The sequence below is a fragment of the Rhinatrema bivittatum genome, chromosome 9, assembly GCF_901001135.1.
Source record: "Rhinatrema bivittatum chromosome 9, aRhiBiv1.1, whole genome shotgun sequence".
NCBI classification, from domain to species: domain Eukaryota; kingdom Metazoa; phylum Chordata; class Amphibia; order Gymnophiona; family Rhinatrematidae; genus Rhinatrema; species Rhinatrema bivittatum.
In genome coordinates this window covers 16,688,956-16,705,399 of record NC_042623.1, presented here as the reverse complement: position 1 = coordinate 16,705,399, position 16,444 = coordinate 16,688,956, and the positions used below count along the sequence as shown (strand labels likewise).

General features: G+C 47.4%; 1 long non-coding RNA gene across 1 annotated transcript; it reads right to left on the bottom strand.

Annotated features, from left to right (window-relative positions):
* Positions 1-611: 611 nt before the first annotated feature.
* On the bottom strand, positions 612-4,749 carry LOC115099233. The gene is made up of 3 exons (XR_003858725.1): positions 4,567-4,749; positions 938-1,051; positions 612-747 (listed from the first exon to the last, which is right to left on the bottom strand). It is a non-coding gene; the product is annotated as an uncharacterized LOC115099233 (long non-coding RNA).
* Between the last annotated feature and the right edge of the window lie 11,695 nt (positions 4,750-16,444).

Here is a 16,444-nt window from a genome sequence, read left to right as displayed (position 1 = left end):
AGCCTGCTCCCTCCAGCCGCACCGGCAGCCGCATATTTAAAAAAAAAAAAAAGGAGGACAGACGCGAAATGATGTCACTTCGACGCCCGTCTCCCGTGCGGTCAGCACCGTTATCTTGTGCGCACATATATTTATTTATATTTCAATGTTTATGTTGTGATCTCTTTTAGAAGGCCATAGTCTGTAATGCAGGAGCTTGCAGGACGTCCCTGGCTTCTTCAGATGTGACCTTCAGAAGAGGTCCTGGGAGCTCAAGCCTTTTTCTGGGGGTCTGTCCTGTAAAGCCTGTAGCAGGGGCGGCCAACTCCGGTCCTCGAGAGCCACAAAGACGCCCGGTTTTCAGGATCTCCACCCGTGAACATGCAGGAGAGAGATGTGCGTGCACTTCCTCCGTCCTAGGCAAATCTCTCTCCTGCACGTTCACGGTGGAGATCCTGTTTGTGGCTCTCGAGGACCGGAGGTGGCCACCCCTGGCCCTGTAGCCTACAAGGACTCTCGTTTTCCTGCAGGACTAACGCGGCTGCCAGCACGCTGCAGGTTTCCATGCACCAAGCATTTAAGCGGTTTCTGCCACGTCGCGGGAATCCTCCTCACCCTGCGACTGTAACTCTTTTGTCACCTGTTTCCGTCCCTCCCAGCCCCTTCTGTTTTTCCGCTCCTTCCGATTACAGGACACTCTTCCATCTTGTGTACGAACAACGTGGTTAAGGACCGAGCCGCAGAGAATCGGGGAGCGAATGACATTTTCTGCAAGAGAGACAGAAGCACAAAACGTAGTCAGGCTAAAAGGCAACAGGATTTTCCGTCTTGCTGTTCAATGCCTCGTGCAGGGCAAGGTGAAGTCAATAAGAAATGCGATGTGCACAAGCTAGCCAGCAGTGACTCACCTCCCACACGGAAACGGGAACATTTTAAAGAGCTCAGTGCATGAATCTACCTGTTTCCTCATCTCCGGGGAGCTTTCCGTGACTCCCAGCCAGTGGCAGCTCTGAGCTGTTTCCCTTGTAGATATCTGAAGGACGAGTCTCAGAAAAGCAGGTAGGTAATTCGGCTGGAGAAGAAAGGTAAAGGCGCTGCAGGCATGAAGGAGAAGCAGCTTCCGAGACCCTCCATCAAGGTCCCTGCACCTCCCCCCCCCCTCCTCAGGCTCGCCCACAAGCTCCTATTGACCCGCTGCAGACACAGATACGTTTCTTTTCTACCCGTGTGAAGCCTTCAAATCCTACTCTGGGCCACGGCCGTGTACCTTCAGGATGTTCCTAGGGGACTTTCTAAAACCTGAATAAAATGTTTTATACAGGCAGGGCAGAGCCGTAGCGTGGCCAATATGGCCACGGCCATATTGGCCACGCTACCAAAAGGCGCCAAGGAGAGCGGTGCAGCCGGTGGGTCCTCAGCAAAAGAGAAAGCAGCACGGCCCCCCGTCAAAATCGACGGCGCGGCCTTAGTAAGTGGGAAAGCAGCGCGGCCCCGCTGGCAACGCTGCTGATTCTGGCGGGGCCACCACCTACTAAGGGAGCGCTTTCCACGCTGACAATTTTGGCGGGGCCGCGCTGCTTCAGAAAAGGAGGAGGAGCGCCCCTGCCAGAAATAGTCCAATGTCCCGTGGCCGCAAGTTGTTCCCTTGGCCACAGGGGCTGAAGAAGGAGACTGCTAAGTCAAGGAGGAAGTGAGTGAGAGAGAGCATGCGTGCTTGTGTGTGTGGGAGAGTGAGAGAGAGCATGTGTGCGGGTGAGAGAGAGGATGGGTGCTTGTGTGTGGGAAAGTGAGAGCATGCGTGCTTGTGTGTGTGGGAGAGTGAGAGAGAGCATGTGTGCGGGTGAGAGAGAGGATGGGTGCTTGTGTGTGGGAAAGTGAGAGCATGCGTGCTTGTGTGTGGGAGTGAGAGCATGTATGCTTGTGTGTGTGGGAGAGTGAGAAAGAGCATGTGTGCGGGAGAGTAAGGATGTGTGCTTGTGTGTGGGAAAGTGAGAGCATGTGTGCTTGTGTGTGAGGGAGAGTGAGAGAGCATTTGTGTGGGAGAGTGAGAGAGGATGTGTGCTTGTATGTGGGAGAGTGAGAGAGCATGCATGTGGGAGAATGAGAACATGTGTGTGGAAAAGAGAGTATGTGAGTTTGTGTGTGAAAAAGTCAGAGCATGTGTGCATGTGTGTAGGAGCGTGAGAGAGCATGTGTATTTGTGTGTGGGAGAATGAGGGAGCATGTGTGTAGGAGAATGAGAGCAGGTATATGGAAAAGTGAGTTTGTGTGCTTGTGTCTGGGACAGTAAGAGAGCATGTGTGTGGGAGAGTGAGAGACAGCATGTGTGCTTATGTGTGGAAAAGTGAGAGAGAGCATGTGTGTATGTACGTGGGGAGTGAGAGAAAAGTGAGAGAGCATGTGCGTATATAAGTGGGGGAATGAGAGAAAGCATGTGTGTATATGAGAGGGAGCATGTGTGCACAATTACCCCAGTTACTCTCTGCCTGCTAATTCATGACAATTTCAGGGCATCTGGAAATCAAAAGTTCCAAGGTATGGATTTGTTGCGTCCGTTGGTGCTAGACGGCTTCGCCCCGTTTGCCTCACCTTATTCACGGCTCCTCCCGCTTACCTGGGTAAGATGGCTACCGCAGCGTCTACAAGCCGACCTCTCCGGCGTCCCCGGAATGGCTATGGTGCAGCCACTCGCCATTGCTCCTCCCAGGTACCTACTAGGGTGTGCAGGCGCACCCCACGTCTTTATGCCACCCTTGGCGTGAACCTCGAGGGCATTCCCTTTTGCTGACGTCACGCCATCCGGGTATATTACCTTCACTAGTTTGCTAGCTCATTGAGTTAGCAAGAACTCGAATTTGTTCTTGTTTACGCTATTCTGCCGCTTCCATGCTGCCGCTGGAAGCTCTCTCTCTGCCCTTCGGGGTAACTGCTAACCTGGGTACCCGCTCCTCGGGGGCCCTCTGCTTTATTTCAGGTGCCTTACAGGGAACAGGTACTCGCTCCTCGAGGGCCTGCTCTCCCTGCCTCGGTGCCTGTCCCTTCTTCAACATATCTGGTGGAATCGCATAACAACAGCAAACACCGAGTGAGTGCTCTAACTCTCAGTCTATCTCATCCACAGTATCTCCTCGCTGGGAGACCTGCTGCGGAACCTCCTAACATCATCAAGGAGAGAAGGGCTCCCTCTGCCGAGGTCCCTGAGACTGCAACTACCAGACTGACTCACTACTGCCACCTCTGGTGGACATCTTCAAGCTATTTAATAAAGAACTAACTGTGTTTTGTGCATTACGAGTCTAGACCAGTGCCGTGGCTCCTCACGGGGCTCCTCCCCATGGGCGTGGTCATCTCCCACAGCACCCAAGGATCCACCAAAACACACTCAACCGTAACAGGATAATGGGGAATATTTTTAAATCCTTATTTTAATTGATGCGTCTGTTTTGAAATATTTTATTGATGTTTGGAAGATTTTTATATGAGTTTTTAATTATTGAATATATTTCTATTCATTAGTTTTGAATTATTCTTTTTATTGGTATGGTTTTACTAATTTTGTTTTATGAAGAATAGTAATGCTTCTGTTTTTCCATTGTTGCAGGGCATACAGAATTTGGCTTGTTTAGTTTTCCAGTTCAGATTTGTCAGTACATGTCTATTTATATTTTATAGTCTCTTTATTCTGTATTTGAGGGTCTGTCTGTGTTTTGCATGTGTGACTGAAGTGAGGTATTCCAATAGTGAGTAGCTTTTACGTGGGGATCTATAGCAGCTGGGCTTGTTCTGTTTTCCTAATAGTGGGTGTATTGGTGTTTTAGGTCCGGTGCAATATTTGCAGTGTTACCTTTCATAGGTAGAGTTGTTGCTGTTAAGTGCTGGTAGTTAGTGTTGTTTTGAAATAGAAAGTTTATTTCATTGTAATTGTTTCCTCATGGCTCTCCGAGGGTCATGCCCATGTCCAAGATGCATTACAGTAGACCTAATACCATATGGGTGCCAAGCGTCTCTTGCTTTTTTGCAGTTTTCTGGTTGGCACCTCAGCAATGCATGTAAATATAATATACATATTGGAAGTGATATTTTTACCTCAGAAGACTGTGCTTTCAATGCCATTTTTCATGGGAAATCTGTTATTATAAATGCATTTTTAATTGTGTGTGAGGAGGGGGTGATGGGGTGGGGGGTGCAAGGCTGTAAGGTTTTCCTAGGGCACCTACTGCCCTTGCACTGGCCTTGGCCATTGCTGCACAAACACTGAACAGAGTCTCCCGACTCCTGGTGCGGTGCGTTGCGTTGTGCAATGGGTGAGGGCACAGTTTTTCACTTGGCCATAGGCGCCGCGTTGCATGGCTACAGCTGTGAGGCAGGGAAAAAAACTGGAAATAAAGCTGAATCAAACGTCCTCCTTTAAGGCAATCTGACAGCAAGGCCCAAATCATTTTCAGTCTCCTTATTGTAGTTAACACTGTGGCCACACTTGCCTAGGTTAAAAGTTGCTTTTAAAAGGTCAGAGCTGCTTTTCCCAACTAATGCCCGGAATCTCGGCCACAATGTGCCCTCTCATAACCTCCTTTCCCTTGCACTCACCACTTGACTCTCTGAGTGCAATTTTCACCGCTGATTACCCGGGTAAGTTGGCCTCTTCACTTCAGAAACAGGGAATCCTGTGCAGAGAAACACCGAGCACCCCGGGACATCCGGGCCCGCTTATCCGCACCAGCAAATTCTAAAGAGAAATATCGCGGGGATGATTTCCCCTTGCAAACTGCCTGCAAGCTCTTGGTGCCTCCCCCTCCCCCCGGAATAGCGCTCTGCAAAAAAAATGTCTCTTCTAAGCCCTCAATTTGGGTTAAATAAGCCTAAGACCTTAAATAATAACAGCAACAACGGTAATAATAACAGACAGGCAGAGAGGCGGATATTGCTTTGCGCACAGCTGCTGCCAGCTTGTCCCACCCTGGTGTCTCCCAGCCAAGCCACGTTTCGAAAGGGATGCTTGCTTTACACTTTTGTTAATTAAGCAGCCATTAGCATTTTGCTTAGCTAATTGCTTCCTTGGTGCTAGGTCAGCGAAACGCTGCCGAGAAAGTCCCAAACCTAAAGAGCATTGCAGAAGGCGAAGTTTGCCTCTCGTTTCGGCGCGCGCCGGCTGGGGCGGCGGCCACTGGGGGGCAGCAGCGCCGCGCGCGAGCCCAGATCTGGGCCGGGCCCTGCAGCGCTGCTTCTCCCGCACGCCCTCGGCGTCTTTCACTTTCTTCTCTCAGTCCATTGCTCTCTCTCCACCCGCCTCTTCTCTTCCCTCTTCTTTACAGCAAACGGATCTGTTGATTGCAGAATTAGGAGAAAGAAGGAATCCGTAATGGCTGGGACTCGGTCCTTTCTGTCACCGAAGATAGGGCAAGGACCGCTGATGTGAGCAGGGAACTCAAATTGTTTTTCCGCCTTCGCGTTAGTCGCAATCCAAAAATGGCACTCAACGTGCAAATCGTGCTCTCTTCGGGGCTGCTTTCTGTAAATCCCGCCCATCCCGTACTGGATCTATCTTTATGGTACAGCACGAATTCACTGTAAACTGAGTTCCATCATGGGGAGCACTGACCCTTGCTCCCGGCTGGGCCCATTCCCAGCGGCTAAGGATCAGGCCGTATGTGGGATTAGTGCCCGCTACTGCGCCTAACACACTCTGTGGGAAGCAAAGCAGGGCTTGCACAGCTCCTGAAGAGCCTGGGGTGCTTAATGGTGCAGGGAATCGGTCCAGTCGTGTTCATGAGATCAGGAAGTAATTTTTAATAAGAATATTAATTGCCAGAATCTGAATAATGGCTTTTATCTCCCTTAATCGTCGTGCATTAAACAATCACTGCTTATTTATTTATTTAAAAATGTGTTTACTGCTCTTTCATAAACTCTCGGCTCTAATCTGATTTTCTTGGAAAAGGCTTGGGCCACTGTAGCAGCGATGGGGGAAGGTTCCAGCTCAGCGACCTTGCAGAAAATCAGCACTGGATGTTATATTTTTCTGCGCACACATGAAGCTCATAATGTTTAAAAATAGTATCATATAGGGCGTTACCTTCCAAATTTTAGGTGAAACCGTTTTCTTATAGGAATTCTTTTTGGGAAGCACACAAGGAATGGCTCCTGGCTGTCCATCCGTCCGTCTGTGACCCACCTGAGGGATTTAGCTGAGATTTGGTTGCTTGCTCCTCATCAGTGGGCTCACCCTACCTGAAAGATTGCCAGCAGGTTTCATGTGTGGTTTTCTTATTAGGGGGCTATGCCCGGCTGCCCATAAGCCCAACCGAGGGGCAGTAGCTAAGACTGCAGCTGGCACCGTGGAAACGTTCGGCCCATGGTGGGTAATTCTGTGGAAGAAGGTGCGGTGAAGGTGATTTGAGGACGGCAAGCAGACAGAATCCTTTCTCGTATGCCTGCGAGAGAGGCAACCATGGGGTGGGCACAGCAAACCGTTGGCTGGTGTTACCCGGAACCGGAGAGGAAGTCCCATCAACCACATTTGTGTGATGGAAATAATCTTGCACTCAGCTGGATAAAGGCAACTTAAAAGAGGCAAATTCAAACAGACTGAGTTTCCATTTCTAGGTCTTTGAAATAAAAATGGGCAGTTTTTTTTAGACATTTTCAAGGCCTGAAATTAATAGGTTACTTCTTATTTTGTTGTTTGTTTGTTTTTTTCACTTTTCTTAACAGATCTGAACCTAAATTGTACGTAATTTGGAAAAGTAGAAAAAATATATTTAACCTCTGAGAAAAAGATTTGTCTTAGTCCAGCTTTCCAGCTAAGGATTACACGGATGTTCCTGCTGGAGATAAATAAGGCATTCAGCAGCTTGGGAAGCTCTCGAGGACCCCTGGGCAAAGCTACAATTTATTTATTTGTGTTTCTATATTCCGCTTTTCGACACTTCAAAGTGTACATCAAAGCAGATTACATTCAGGTACTATAGGCATTTCCCTATCCCCACAGGGTCTGTAGCACTCTGTGGGAATCAAATTTTGTGATAACAAAATGTTAACAAAAGTAATTTAAAATCATGGTTTGTCATACTATGATCTGGTTCCCCTGCCCTCTTCTGTGCATCTTTCACCTAGAGGTGATGCTAAGGGCCACGTGTGGGGAAAAACCTTTGCACGACACAATGAAGGGCAGTCTTAGTGTAAGATTCGTTCATGCCATCTAAACGCTGCAAATATCCCTCAGAATTAAGAACAGTCCAGACAGAAGGTGAAATGATTTTGTTCACTTTAGCACAAAGTCCCTTTTGTCTTTCCCTGTACGATCGTGCACGAGAGCTGAAACCAGTCGCCTGCACCAGTCTGTAAATCTGAGCCCATCGTGAGAGGATCCACTGTGGTTCCTGGCCCAGTGTGGATTAATTAGAGGTTAGCCTATGTGGGTGAGGAGTAAGAGAGGTGAAGAAAAGGAAAGGGTCTTAGGCTTAACAGCGAACTGGAAAGCAGTACCTAAGGTAACAAATTGTCTCCAGTCGTAGGGGTCATTCTTCAGGGTCACAGGTCCGGGTCTCTCACTGGCCGTGTGCTTACCCTGGATTTGGCAGCTTGCGCTCCGCACGTGGCCAGGTTACTGTGGGTGAACGGCGTGGCAGGAGAGCAGGTGTCAGAAAGGGTGGTCCCTCTCCAGGCTCCATGCAGATTGTAGCAGGACTCTGCCAGCTGTAGCTTGCAGGGAGGGTAGAAAACTCAGGAAACTGCCCACCTCAAGGCCAGATCCCGCTGTCCTGTCAGTTTGCCTGGCACCCACTTAGGCACTTATTTATTTAAAATATTTATAGTCTGCCTACAGTAAATAATTATGCTAAACATGTTACAAAAAGATCAACATAAAGCAATTGCAAACAGGACTCATTGAGACAGACATTAAATTCTAAATATGTAAAAGCATCTCCGGCATTTAAACAGGCAGGTTATTGATTAAATCAATCATTAAACATAAAAGTTTCCTGGAACAACAATGCCTTTCGTTTTTTTGACGAAATGACTGAAAATCTGTCCTATTCCCGAGTTCCTCTGGCATGCCATGCCACATGGTAGGTCCAGTAACGGAGAAAGCACATCGCCTGGTCACTTCAGGATGAGCAAACCTGAACGCCAGGGATCTCCAAAAAAAATGACTCCTAGCTGAATGTAACAAGCGAGCAGAGAGAATGATGACTGGGGCGTCTTCCTGCACAGACTTATAATCCTCTGAGCAACAGGCAGGCATTGCAATAATGGAGATGATACCCTTAATCACGACCGAGCGGCAGAAGTCTGCAACGGCTTGTGACGCCCATAAGTGCACCCACACAAAGGGAATTACAGTCACCCAGCGTGGCCCGAATCCGGAAATCAGACTGCTCTAATATTGTTTTCAAATGACGGATCAACCTTGCTTTTAAAAAGGAGTACTCGGCAGGTGGTGCAGTCCTTATTTGATGTTTTATCATTTAAACAGGAGTCAAACTGAAAATCTAGATTACGAGAATGTTCAGCAAATGTAATAACTTCACCATTAATTGAAAGAAATGGTACGAGGCGGAGTTCTGGCGAATCACAGGGCCTCAGGTTTAGAAAAGTTTTAAGCGCTGAGTTGCTACAGCTTATCCAGTTCCTTACTGCCAGAAGACACCTTGATGTCAGATCTAATTCTGAATGCATGTTCTATGTAATGCTTTTTGCAATGTTTCTGTTTCTCTGTAAACCGATATGATATGTAATTCTCCACATGAATGTCGGTATATAAAAATTCAAAATAAATAAATGTTATTTCTTTTAACCGGAAAGAGCAACTGGATGCCATCGCTATGAAGTTTAAGATAAGTGCCAACAGAAGCAAATAATGTACATAGAGGCTGGAAATAAATATTAAAAGCGTTGAAGGTAAACCCTGCGCCTTCAGGAACCCCAGTTGTGGACACACACAAGTCAGAATGCAAGTCCCCAAGCTTAACCTGCTGGTCCTGAGAAGTCAGATAGGACGTAAAACCATGCAAGAACTTAAACCACCAATACGAAGTCAAATTGGGTGACAAACAGAATCAAAAGTGGCCAAAACATTCAAAAAAAACCCTGCAAGAACCACAATGCCCCAGAGTCCAAAGTTCTGAAGACAAAGGTCATTAACTGAAATAAGTAAGGTCTCAGTACCATGCCCTATCCTAAATCCATGATCCTGCAAAAATTCTTTGAGTTTCTTCTGTCCCATCCCCACTTTCATGATCGCACACTTGCCAAGAGCAGAGCTTGAGAAATATTTGTGATTTCTACAACACAGTCTAAGACTACGAGAATAAAAGTGCCCCCTCCCCCATATACACACACACAGACATGCACGGGGAGCAACAGCTGCTACTGAAATTAAAACCCACACAATTTAAACCAAGGATCATTTACTCAGAGGACGACTTCCAAATACCTGCGTGTGGCAGCATTGTACGCGTGTATGTGGCCGCGTGCAGATTTACTGTAATGTTTTATAAAATGTGTACGGTATCTACGTGGTTTATAAAATATGCGTATATCTACCCTGCAGCGTACGCGCCTATGCAGACTGATGAGTGAATGCACGCAAGCCGTTGAACCCACGTATATCAGTGCATTGAGCGCACATAATTTACCCAACTATTTAAAAAATATACACGTGTATATTTTACAGGTGCAAATAAAATAGGACTTGAGTAAGTCAGCTTTTAAGTGCATAAGTCAGTGTGTTTGAAATTACCAGTTTTACCAATTAGCCCACCAGTTCAGCCAGGCCTTCTGCAGCTCATCAAGACCACTCTGAACTCTCTCCAGTTCACCCAGACCTTCCCCCGGCCAACAGTACACAGTGAGCACATTTATTATTACTTACAGCAAATAACTAGAAGGTGTAAACGTGTGCGAGTGTGCAAATATATGCGTGCAAATGTCTCTTAAAATAGCAACTGTCAGACATAAGTGTGGTCCCACCTCAGAACGCCACATCCCACCCCATTTTTAAACACATATATATGTATGTATGTAAGAACATAAGAAAATGCCATACTGGGTCAGACCAAGGGTCCATCAAGCCCAGCATCCTGTTTCCAACAGTGGCCAATCCAGGCCATAAGAACCTGGCAAGTACCCAAAAACTAAGTCTATTCCATGTAACCATTGCTAATGGCAGTGGCTATTCTCTAAGTGAACTTAATAGCAGGTAATGGACTTCTCCTCCAAGAACTTATCCAATCCTTTTTTAAACACAGCTACACTAACTGCACTAACCACATCCTCTGGCAACGAATTCCAGAGTTTAATTGTGCGCTGAGTGAAAAAGAACTTTCTCCGATTAGTTTTAAATGTGCCACACGCTAACTTCATGGATTGCCCCCTAGTCTTTCTATTATCTGAAAGAGTAAATAACCGATTCACATCTACCCGTTCTAGACCTCTCATGATTTTAAACACCTCTATCATATCCCCCCTCAGCCGTCTGTAAAAGCAGACATATGCGCTTATGTTCAACGTTTATAAAACACAGAACATTTTGAAAATTCACCTTCCAATCTCTCCGGGCCCTGAGCCTGTTCGGTGCCTTGCTTATGAAAATCCATTCATCCCTCTAGCAGTTGTTTGTAGAACAGACAGCAGGGCTGGTGCTTCCATTAGGCAAACCAGGTGGTCGCCTGTAGTGCCAGGATTTTTGGGGGTGGCAAAATCCTGACAGCGTGAGGTGCAGAGAGAGAGAGAGGTGCTGTACCAGCAAAGAACAGGGCGCTGTGCTGGAGCCTCTGCTGCTAGCAGTTAGGTTGGGGAAGGGGGAGGGGGAGTGACTTAAGGTAGGACTGGGTCAATGTTTCCCAACCCTCTGCTAGAGGCTCACCTAACCAGCTGGGTTTTCAGAACATCCATAAAGAATATGCATGAGATCGATCTGCACACTGTGGAGACCCAGTTTGTGCAAACCTATCTCACGCGTATCCATTGTGACAATCTGAAAACCTGACTGGATAGGCGTGCGAAACACCGGCCTAAGGCGCCGAAAATGCTTGCTCCGTTCCCGTCGGACAGGTAGCAGCTTCTCTCATTGCACTGGATGGACGTAGCTCCAGATGACTAGAGAAGTATACGTGCAGTATAAATAGTCATGTAGCGTTCTCCGAAAACGCATTAGAGTCAACTCGGCGAGAAGTAAACTGCAAAATCCAAAGAAACCAACGCACTAGAATAGCTAAACCTGCAACTACTGTGGGTCGTTATGAGCGAGGGAGGAGAAGCACCGCTGCAGCTAAGAGCTGCGCCGTCAGCTGCGACCAGAACCCTCGACAGGAATCATGGACGGGAGCTTCATTTCGCTGTGTACGAGGCGGAGGTACAAAGCTCGGGGTCCAGCACCTTCTCTTTCTGGGAGGAATAGGCTTCTTTTATACTGAAATCTTGCCTTTCCTTTGATTTGAGTGCAATTATTGAGCAGTTGTTTTTTTGAGGTTTGCTATTGTTGAAATTCACCCTGAGAGAGGCAGGAAGAGGGATAGCTCTGAACCTGATTACAGGTAGGGAGTCCTGTTTGAAAATAAGGGGGCACCTTTGGAGGAGCCTATCAGAGCGCCGCGGGATGGTTCTGCGTCACTCGGGTTTCAGGCCGGCTCGCTCCTGCTTTTTGCCCCGCTGCGGTGACTGGCCAAAACTCTCTCTGGAAAAAAAGCAAGACGGTTTATTGCACGGATTCGACGAGGGGGAAAGCCAGGCACTGGCCAAGGACACCTGGCACCGGCAGTGCCAGCCTGAGGTCCACACGTGACCCGAACGCCACCTGTAACCCGTGCTTGACGTGATCCGTAGCTCGGCGCTGGGCACGAGGCATTCCAATGCACCTGCAGCGTGTGTCTGCCTGCGGCGTGTGTGTGTGTGTGCGTGTGTGTGTGGCGGGAGCTTGGACTCGGGCCCAACGCTGCACGCTTAACCGCTTCTCCAATCAAAGCAGATCTGCCTGATTAAATTGACAAAGCAACTAAACAAACATGTTTGTTCTGGTCTTACAAAGCCGCTCTCTCTCTCTCTCTTACATGACCGTGCCACGGCCACGCCGGGAAGTGCATGGCTCAACATTACCGTTTCCATGGCAACTATCAAACCGAAGGGAACCAGAACTCCGACTTCTCCGCTCTGCTTCGTTGTGGCCATTGCTTTGTTAATTCGCCCAGTTTTTTTTCCTCCTTTTTTTTTCGTTTGTGCTTTAGTTTTTGATTGTGGAAGGCTGCAGCGTGGCAGACCTTTGGTGTATGGACAGGAAAAAAAAAAGAAACAAACTGGACTTTAATCTCGGACCCACCGCGCTGCCCCCACCCTGTGCAATTGTTTCTCCACCGTAAGGAATTCTGAATTAGAAAACCTGCTGATTCTTGCTTGCATTGCCCGCACATCATTTTTGTTCTTTTGGGTTTTGTCGGGGGTTGGGATGAGGTAGGGTTTGCATAAAATTCATGCCAAAGCAGAAAAGACCGGCCCGGAAACTTTCCTAGAGTGAAGAAGTGCTTAATTACAGCCAAGATTAGAGGAGCTCGGTGTTCACTGACAGTCAGGGCACGAAAGCTGCAGCCGCACCAGGGAGCCCACAGCATGGGCCACCGACGGAGGGGGGAGGGCGCCGAGTCGGGTGCGTGGGCCTCGCCGCCTCCCAATGCCAGCGCTCTCACAAAGCAGAGGAGACTCGACGCACCCCTGGGTTTAGGAGCGAGGTTCATTCCTGTCGAGGAGACGTCGGCCCCGGGGAAGCTGCTGGGGACGGTTCGTGGGACTGAGCGCGGAGCCCTGCCTTTCATTACTGTGCCAGGACCTGCCCTGCCGGAAGCGACGCCAGAGCCCTCCTGCCATGAGAGCGTGTGAAGGGGATTCATCACCAGTGGCCTCCGTGACTTAGGTGATCATGCTGCTATCTCGTTCGGTGGCACGAGGCATGGTCAGCACAAACCACAAGGCTTCTTCTATTGCCCTCCTGCTGATTTCTCTGCTCTTCCACCCGCCCCAGAAACGTGAGTGAGCAGGTCAGGTGCACCGCTCTGACAGACTGAAGCCTGCAGGGGCTGCTCATGTACTGCCAGTTGTCCTCCCTTACCTAAAGCTGCAAGTGCATTATTGAAAATTGGAGTACTCTTATTTAGATAATATCTAAAAAATGGAAGTCAAACCACTAGTGCTTGCTGTCTCTGGGTTCCCGTCTACCCAAATTTCCCATTAGCCTCTGAAAACTGTGTGTATGTGTTAGCATATATGTGCGTGTGTGTGTGTATGTATGTGTGTGTGTATGTATGTGTGTATGTGCGTGTATGTATGTGTGTACATATGTGTGTGCGTATGTGTGTGTGTGTATGTGTGCGTATATGTGTGCTAGTAACAGCAGTGGCTATTTTCTAAGTCAACTTGATTAATAGCAGGTAATGGACTTCTCCTCTAAGAACATATCCAATCCTTTTTTAAACCCAGCTACACTAAGTGCACTAACCACATCCTCTGGCAACAAATTCCAGAGCTTTATTGTGCGTTGAGTGAAAAAGAGCTTTCTCTGATTAGTCTTAAATGTGCTACTTGCTAACTTCATGGAGTGCCCCCTAGTCCTTCTATTATCCAAAAGAGTAAATAACCATATTTACCCATTCTAAACTTCTCATGATTTTAAACACCTCTATCATATTCCGCCTCAGATGTCTCTTCTCCAAGCTGAAAAGTCCTAACCTCTTTAGTCTTTCCTCATAGGGGAGCTATTCCATGCCCCTTATCATTTTGGTTGCCCTTCTCTGTACTTTCTCCATCGCAACCATATATTTTTTGAGATGCAGCGACCAGAATTGCACACAGTATTCAAGGTGTGGTCTCACCATGGAGTGATACAGAGGCAGTTTGACATTAGAGCAATACAGAAGCATTACGACAGAATCCCATGAAGATATCGAGCTTATATGTAAACATGAATACAGCATAGACAGCTGAAGAGCAGATCTTCATCAGAGCCCTACAATGGTGTCACACTGATACACGTAAAGCATGAATGCAGCACAGACAGCTGAAGAGCAGATTTTCATCAGAGCCCCACAATGGTTTTACACTAATACACGTAAAGCATGAATACAGCACAGACAGATGAAGAGCAGATTTTCATCAGAGCCCCACAATGGTTTTACACTAATACACGTAAAGCATGAATACAGCACAGACAGATGAAGAGCAGATTTTCATCAGAGCCCCACAATGGTGTCACACTGATACACTTAAAGCATGAATACAGCACAGACAGCTGACGAGCAGATTTTCATCAGAGCCCCACAATGGTTTTACACTGATACACGTAAAGCATGAATACAGCACAGACAGCTGAAGAGCAGATCTTCATCAGAGCCCCACAATGGTGTCACACTGATACATGTAAAGCATGAATACAGCACAGACAGCTGAAGAGCAGATCTTCATCAGAGTCCCACAATGGTGTCACACTGATACACGTAAAGCATGAATACGGCACAGACAGCTGAAGAACAGATCTTCATCAGAGTCCCACAATGGTGTCACACTGATACACGTAAAGTATGAATACAGCACAGACAGATGAAGAGCAGATCTTCATCAGAGCCCCAAAATGGTGTCACCCTGATACACGTAAATTATGAATACAGCACAGACAGATGAAGAGCAGAACATCATCAGAGTCCCACAATGGTGTCACACTGATACACGTAAAGCATGAATTCAGCACAGATCTTCATCAGAGTCGCACAATGGTGTCACACTGATACACGTAAAGCATGAATACGGCACAGACAGCTGAAGAACAGATCTTCATCAGAGTCCCACAATGGTGTCACACTGATACACGTAAAGTATGAATACAGCACAGACAGCTGAAGAGCAGATCTTCATCAGAGCCCCAAAATGGTGTCATCCTGATACAAGTAAATTATGAATACAGCACAGACAGATGAAGAGCAGATTTTCATCAGAGCCCCAAAATGGTGTCACACTGTTACACGTAAAGCATGAATTCAGCACAGATCTTCATCAGAGTCGCACAATGGTGTCACACTGATACACGTAAAGCATGAATACGGCACAGACAGCTGAAGAACAGATCTTCATCAGAGTCCCACAATGGTGTCACACTGATACACGTAAAGCATGAATACAGCACAGACAGCTGAAGAGCAGATCTTCAACAGAGTCCCACAATGGTGTCACACTGATACACGTAAAGTATGAATACAGCACAGACAGCTGAAGAGCAGATTTTCATCAGAGTCCCAAAATGGTGTCACCCTGATACAAGTAAATTATGAATATAGCACCGACAGATGAAGAGCGGATCTTCATCAGAGCCCCACAATGGTGTCACACTGATAGACGTAAAGCATGAATACAGCACAGACATCTGAAGAGCAGATCTTCATCAGAGCCCCACAATGGTGTCACACTGATACACGTAAAGCATGAATACAGCACGGACAGCTGAAGAGCAGATCTTCATCAGAGCCCCACAATGGTGTCACACTGATAGACGTAAAGCATGAATACAGCACAGACAGCTGAAGAGCAGATCTTCATCAGAGCCCCACAATGGTCTCACACTGATACACGTAAAGCATGAATACAGCACAGACAGCTGAAGAGCGGATTTTCATCAGAGTCCCACAATGGTCTCACACTGATACACGTAAAGCATGAATACAGCACACACAGCTGAGGAGCGGATCTTCATCAGAGCCCCACAATGGTCTCACACTGATACATGTAAAGCATGAATACAGCACACACAGCTGAGGAGCGGATCTTCATCAGAGCCCCACAATGGTCTCACACTGATACACGTAAAGCATGAATACAGCACAGACAGCTGAAGAGCAGATCTTCATCAGAGCCCCACAATGGTCTCACACTGATACACGTAAAGCATGAATACAGCACAGACAGCTGAAGAGCAGATCTTCATCAGAGCCCCACAATGGTCTCACACTGATACACGTAAAGCATGAATACAGCACAGACAGATGAAGAGCAGATCTTCATCAGAGCCCCACAATGGTGTCACACTGATACACGTAAAGCATGAATACAGCACAGACAGCTGAAGAGCAGATCTTCATCAGAGCCCCACAATGGTCTCACACTGATACACGTAAAGCATGAATACAGCACAGACAGCTGAAGAGCAGATCTTCATCAGAGCCCCACAATGGTCTCACACTGATACACGTAAAGCATGAATACAGCACAGACAGCTGAAGAGCAGATCTTCATCAGAGCCCCACAATGGTCTCACACTGATACACGTAAAGCATGAATACAGCACAGACAGCTGAAGAGCAGATCTTCATCAGAGCCCCACAATGGTCTCACACTGATACACGTAAAGCATGAATACAGCACAGACAGCTGAAGAGCAGATCTTCATCAGAGCCCCACAATGGTGTCACACTGATACACGTAAAGCATGAAT